The 6,112-nt window shown below is 40.6% G+C and overlaps 1 long non-coding RNA gene across 1 annotated transcript; it reads right to left on the bottom strand.

Annotated features, from left to right (window-relative positions):
* Window positions 1–3,610: 3,610 nt before the first annotated feature.
* On the bottom strand, window positions 3,611–5,170 carry LOC116409463. Its single transcript, XR_004221863.1, has 2 exons — window positions 4,959–5,170; window positions 3,611–4,496 (listed from the first exon to the last, which is right to left on the bottom strand). It is a non-coding gene; the product is annotated as an uncharacterized LOC116409463 (long non-coding RNA).
* Window positions 5,171–6,112: the final 942 nt, after the last annotated feature.

Here is a 6,112-nt window from a genome sequence, read left to right as displayed (position 1 = left end):
TGTTATGCAGTGATTATGGCACAAGAAACATTATTAGCAGTGTGTATAGGCGCTAGTGGAGCTCAAGTTAGGTGTTCTTCATACCTTAACTCTACTAAAAATGATTTAAACGGTAATTAAACCCAGTAGGATTCTTTTGTAAGGATTAATTATATCTTTGTTGGGATCAAGTACAAGGTGCTGTTTTATTATTACAGAGAAAAGGGAATCATTTAACCATTAAATAAACCCAATAGGGCTGGTCTGCCCCAATAAGGGGTAATTATATCTTAGTTGGGATCAAGTACAGGTACTGTTTTATTATTACAGAGAAAAGGGAATCATTTAACCATTAAATAAACCCAATAGGGCTGTTCTGCCCCCAATAAGGGGTAATTATATCTTAGTTGGGATCAAGTGCAGGTACTGTTTTATTATTACAGAGAAAAGGGAATCATTTAACCATTAACTAAACCCAATAGGGCTGTTCTGCCCCCAATAAGGGGTAATTATATCTTAGTTGGGATCAAGTACAGGTACTGTTTTATTATAACAGAGAAACAGGAAATCTCTATGGGAGATGGACTTTCTGTAACTTTTTGGATAACAGATTTCCGCATAACAGGTCTCATACCTGTACAACAATGCACCAGCATTTTAGAGGAACAAGTATAGTAAGTACCTGACAACGGTTTTATTTTCTTTTGTGGTAAAAAGGTCCAATAGCTTTTACCAAGATGGCCTCCCTCGGGTTTAGTTGCATAACACAATGTCCATATGTTTATTTGCATGCTCCGTGGGTAAGAGTAATGACATATTCCCCATGCTGGAGGTAACAGAAAAAGCGTGCCGTCGCTCAGTGTGTTGATTTAACCAAAAAAAGAAACAGTGGTAGCAGCACTTCTGTATAATCGCAAACATAGGTCTGGTTCCCCATCCTTGACTCAATAATCAAGTCTTAATTGCCTCAAACATTTGTCATAAAATGATTCAAGGGCTATTGTCATCATAATAAAAAGTGTTGCTTTTACTATTTCCATATTCTTCTAAGGAAGCCCCGTTCAGGAATTTTGCTGGAAGATGAGCTCAAAATGAAGAGCAGGGGAGAGCCCAGCCCAGGGCCGAAGCAACTAATCCGCCCCTGAATATGAGGTACATGACATGGGGAGGTTGCAATAACGGTCCCCTTTTCTTTACCCCACATCCCAACTTACCCCACAACACCAAACACAGACTTCCATTTTTCTGCGTGGAAAGGCCGCAGCTTAATTTATTAATAACATCACAGAATTGTAAACACTGTTTAATTTCCATACACTTTACACCAATGACATAAACATAACATAAACATAACATTTTAGGCTGCATTACAATAGCATGAAGGCTGCATTACAATAGCTACCATTAGCTAACCTTAAACATTTCAAGAACCCTTTCAAGCCTGTGCCTAGGCCTCCGCAACCAAACTTTCCCACCTCCTGTGCCTACTATGCCTGTTTTCCCCCCAAAGCCTAGCCCCCAGGCCTGCCCCTCAAGAAAAACACCTATACCTTCCTCTATTTAGCCCCTTTTTGGCTCCCCCTAGGGCAGCCCCACCACGCCTAAAGCTGCGACTACACTAAACCAATGCCCCATGGTTGCCTACCCCCCCATACCTTACTCTAGGGCGGGCAGGAGGGAACGCTGTCCTCTCCTTTCAGCTGCCACGAGGTATTGATCCCTCTTCTTCCTGCTCCTTTTATTTATGCTGCCTCTTTCTCCTCCCACTTGTTCTCTCAGCACTACAATTCCCATCATCCCACACACTAACTTCCTTTGGGTTCCTGTTCACCCCCGTTGTCATGGCCTCGTGCCGCTCTACCTGTCCCAGGCTCGCTCTTCCGGGATACTTTCCCCTTTTATGGACAGCAGCTCTTTCGAGTATGGGCTGCCTTCTACATAGTGAAGAGTGCATTTGCACTGTTTTCCTTTGCCGAAAATTCTGTAAAACCACTTATAATATGTTGCTGAAATGTATCAGTCTGAAATGTATGTATATAGATTGTAAGCTCTATGGGCCGGGACTTCCTTCCTACTGCATCTCACACCACAAGGCACTTGATCTCTTGTCCTCCCTGTGTGTAAATGTGTATATTGTAAGAGTGTACAGTGCTGCGTACCCTTGTAGCACTTTATAAATAAAATTATATACATACATCAGTCAATAGGAAGGCGTATTCATTCCTCTGCCTTGTTAGAGAAGCTCCTTCCCACTATGCTACAAGTGTTCTTCCATAATGCCAGTTTCTTCCAGACCCATGCAGGGACAGCTCCTTAGACAGACAATGGGAGGTCTCCCATCAAATCCCATTCGTTGATGTGGAAGGCAAGGGGTAAATAATATAAATTATAATGACATAGTTACATAGTTACATAGTTACATAGTTACATAGGGTTGAAAAAAGACCAGTGTCCATCAAGTTCAACCCATCCAAGTAAACCCAGCACACCTAACCCACACCTACCAATCTATACACTCACATACATAAACTATAAATACAACCACTAGTACTAACTGTAGATATTAGTATCACAATAGCCTTTGATATTCTGATTGATCAAAAACTCATCCAGGCCCCTCTTAAAGGCATTAACAGAATCTGCCATTACCCCATCACTAGGAAGGGCATTCCACAACCTCACTGCCCTCACCGTGAAAAACCACCTACGCTGCTTCAAATGGAAGCTCCGTTCCTCTAATCTAAAGGGGTGACCTCTGGTGCGTTGATTGTTTTTATGGGAAAAAAGAACATCCCCCAACTGCCTATAATCCCCTCTAATGTACTTGTACAGAGTAATCATGTCCCCTCGCAAGCGCCTCTTTTCCAGAGAAAACAACCCCAACCTCGACAGTCTCACCTCATAGTTTAAATCTTCCATCCCCTTTACCAGTTTAGTTGCACGTCTCTGCACTCTCTCCAGCTCATTAATATCCTTCTTAAGGACTGGAGCCCAAAACTGCACTGCATACTCAAGGTGAGGCCTTACCAGGGACCTATAAAGGGGCAAAATTATGTTCTCATCCCTTGAGTCAATGCCCTTTTTTATACAAGACAGCACTTTATTTGCTGTAGTAGCCACAGAATGACACTGCCTGGAATTAGACAACTTGTGATCTACAAAAACCCCTAGATCCTTCTCCATTAAGGAAACCCCCAACACACTACCATTCAGTAGATAGTTTGCGTTTATATTATTTCTACCAAAGTGCATAACTTTGCACTTATCAACATTGAACCTCATTTTCCAGTTTGCTGCCCAGCATCTTCATCTTCATCTTCAACTGTTTTCGCACGAGGGCTAGACAAGCAAAGATTCAAACCACGCAAGTTCAGCACTCCTTAGCATGTGGTTACTTGACCCAGGTGCTACCACTTAGGCAATTACATATAAGTCCAGAGGTATAGTGGTGCACACCGGGAATACTTTTAAAAATTAACTTTTATTAAAGTAAATAAAATTAGTACATGGTATAATTGGTCAACGTTACGTTTACATATATATATCCAGACTCAATTAGGTTCAATATCAGAATTTCATCCCTTAAATTTACCAGGGACTGCTTTTTGCCACCCCTGATAACCTGCCACACTTCCACAAAGTTCCCAATAAGGCTGCCAATAGGGGCAAGAATAGAAATGAATACTCCCTATATTATTATATTATTAGAAGCCCAGCTTGGAAGTCAGTTAGTAGTGAGGTTTGTTGTCCTAGATATTCTACAGAAAGATAACTGATAAAATATACCTGTAACCCTGTTGAAGGGTGGGTGGGCACAGTACCAGAAAAGTCTGAAAATCACTAAAATCCCAGGCTATAGCATACAGAATAAACTATGTATAAAAGAAGTGCAAAATATTATTCCTTCTATAAAAGCTGAAAAGTTTTCTTTAAACATTTCTGCTGCTTTTTAAATGGTTTCTTTGGAGAGTGACCAATTTAACTAACTGAATTAGCGAATGCACCGTGTTCTCTCCAACATTTGTTAGATGACCTCCCTGATGTTGGCACCAGGCAGCATTTTAAGCATAATTCCAGGAATGTAATAGTCCCCTTGCGTTAAACTTAATAATCAAAGGTAAAGGATTACACCAAATAAATATTGGCTCTTGCAACTGACCAGCCTTGTTGACTTTAATTCAGGGGAGGGTGTAAAGAAAAACAGAAGTTCCGCTTGACTTTAGGATGGAAAGCAGACAGCATGCAGAGTCGATTTGGCTGCTGGGCTTTACCACACCGGCCAAGGAAGACAGCTGATGAATACATGATCCAGGGGACGATGAGGCAAAGCTTCTTCAGCTGCACCCACCCATGTTACTTGGCAAATCTGAAAACCTTTCAGCCAGTGCCCACATGGCAGGTTCATCCTAATATTCAGCTCTATGTCTGTTGCTTTGAGAATTGCCAGAGCTTTTGTACACCGTACTCTATCAGTGAAGAACTTTGTTCTTTTTGCTTCCTGGCCATGTCAATTGTTTCTGCAAAATAAAAAATCATATTGAATCATATTGTATTCATTGTCATTGAATACATGTAGGTCTAGTTTCTGGCTGGATTTGAACTCTAGAGCTGTCTGTGCTTTTTTTGTTCCCCAGGGCTAGGAAGGCAGTCCTCTGATTCCTGGTTTGACTTGGCTATGACTGCAGTAGATATCTGTCAGTTCCTAGAGCTGTACTATAATAATCATCATGTACAGCCCTTTGTCTCACAACTCCCATAGTGTATATATTACCCTCTGTAGGATATTAGGGGAGTGGGTGAATGCTCTTATTGTGATACAGATCAGCCCAATTTCTGTCATTTTGCACAGTTTCATAATCTATAATCAGTGATGATTAAAATGAGGGGCTGTCTCTGCAGGGTGCTTCTGCCAAAGGTTACCTCAGATGAAAGGTGTGCTAGTGGGCCCTGGGCTAATGCCCTCTCTGCCCATTTCTTACCTTGTTTCTGAATTACAGATCCCTCAATTATATGTTGGAATATGCTGGGTATTATCCAGCAACATCTGAGTTCAGCACAGAGCTCCTGTACATGGGAAACTGTAGCACATCCTTTTGCATTGACAGTCATTGACAGTTATTTTCCAGCTTTATTTCTTTTTTTTGTTTCCCTTTGAAGCACCGGGTTTATCCAGGTCCCTTTGTTTTTCTGGTCATCTAAAAGATTGAGAACATTAACAAAATGGTCAGACAGACTAGTCAGATGGCCAGGACCACACAGCAAGCTGCTGGACCAGTGAGATTAAATATAGAATTCTTTCTCTAGTAGTTCAGCACCTTCTTCTTCTAATAATGTATTCCCCTTTTCCTGAATCATTTCCTCCCACTATTTACATTTCCAATGCTACTGTACATATTTTGTCATGTTGTGATACCTTTTGTTTTCCTGGGGTGATGGATTGCCACACTCAGTCGATGTCTAACTCTGTCTGCTCTTATGAAAGCCCCATACTCACATCCCAGTACATGAGTCATGAAAAGCAGGGCTTTTGTGGTCATATTATTTTGATATTCTAATAACATGCATAAATAAACTATTTTACTGATTCATTTTGTCCTTAGGTTACTCTTTTGAAATATCTTGCTCAGAAATCCTATTACACCTTCCATTTTCCTTTTTTTATAGCACAGGTAGAATATACTGGTACTCTGTTTATAACTAAGGCTTATGGTTTAATCATTTCCCCTTAACTACAGTAAAGTATAAGGGTAGAGTTGATTCTATGCAGAGTAACATTTGCACTTACATGTACATAAGATTGGGAGCTGCAATTCTGAATCTCTTGGTTCCTATGTATCGAACAATTTAACAGCTTTCATGTGGTTACAGGCTAATGGCACCAGTGCTTATGTTTGTAGGGGACAATGCTCACGTGACGCAACTAATATGGCAGACCTACTGATATTTATAATAATAATAATAATAATAATAATGTACATTTTGTAATATATTGCAACTGGCCACTACAGGTGCCTACTGGGTATATACAATTACCAGTCAGCATTTTTAGTGCACTAGTGGCCTTGTAACAAGCAAGGAGATTGGCAAGAATGGACAAACAGGGAGAAATATCAACAGAATGAGTAAAAGTGTT

Source organism: Xenopus tropicalis, chromosome 3, assembly GCF_000004195.4.
Source record: "Xenopus tropicalis strain Nigerian chromosome 3, UCB_Xtro_10.0, whole genome shotgun sequence".
Lineage (NCBI taxonomy): Eukaryota > Metazoa > Chordata > Amphibia > Anura > Pipidae > Xenopus > Xenopus tropicalis.
Note: the sequence above shows the minus strand (reverse complement) of the source record. Positions and strands in the feature narration are given on the sequence as shown.